This window comes from Engraulis encrasicolus, chromosome 9 (genome assembly GCF_034702125.1).
Source record: "Engraulis encrasicolus isolate BLACKSEA-1 chromosome 9, IST_EnEncr_1.0, whole genome shotgun sequence".
NCBI lineage: Eukaryota > Metazoa > Chordata > Actinopteri > Clupeiformes > Engraulidae > Engraulis > Engraulis encrasicolus.
The window spans coordinates 6,467,104-6,467,411 of NC_085865.1; positions in this window are offsets into that span (position 1 = coordinate 6,467,104).

A 308-nucleotide genomic window follows, 5' to 3' on the forward strand; every position below is an offset into this window, starting at 1 on the left:
CCTGCTCGAGCTCTCAGGTCCACTGATGCCAAGCTGCTAAGGACCCCCACCCCCCCGCAAAAGAAGATCGGCGACGCCGCGTTCGTTTGCTATGCGCCCAAGAGATGGAACGCCCTCCCCATCGAGATCCGATCAGCCAGCTCCGTCGACTCAGCTGAAGACCCACCTCTTCATCCTTGCCAACTCCTAGCTGCTAAGGCGTCATAGTGTCCCAGCTGCCGCAGTGTCCCTACTGCTCACAACCAGCCCTGGCAGGGGGCTCCCCTAGGTGGCCGCTGGTCTCTGCCTGAGGTTTCTTCCTAACTATA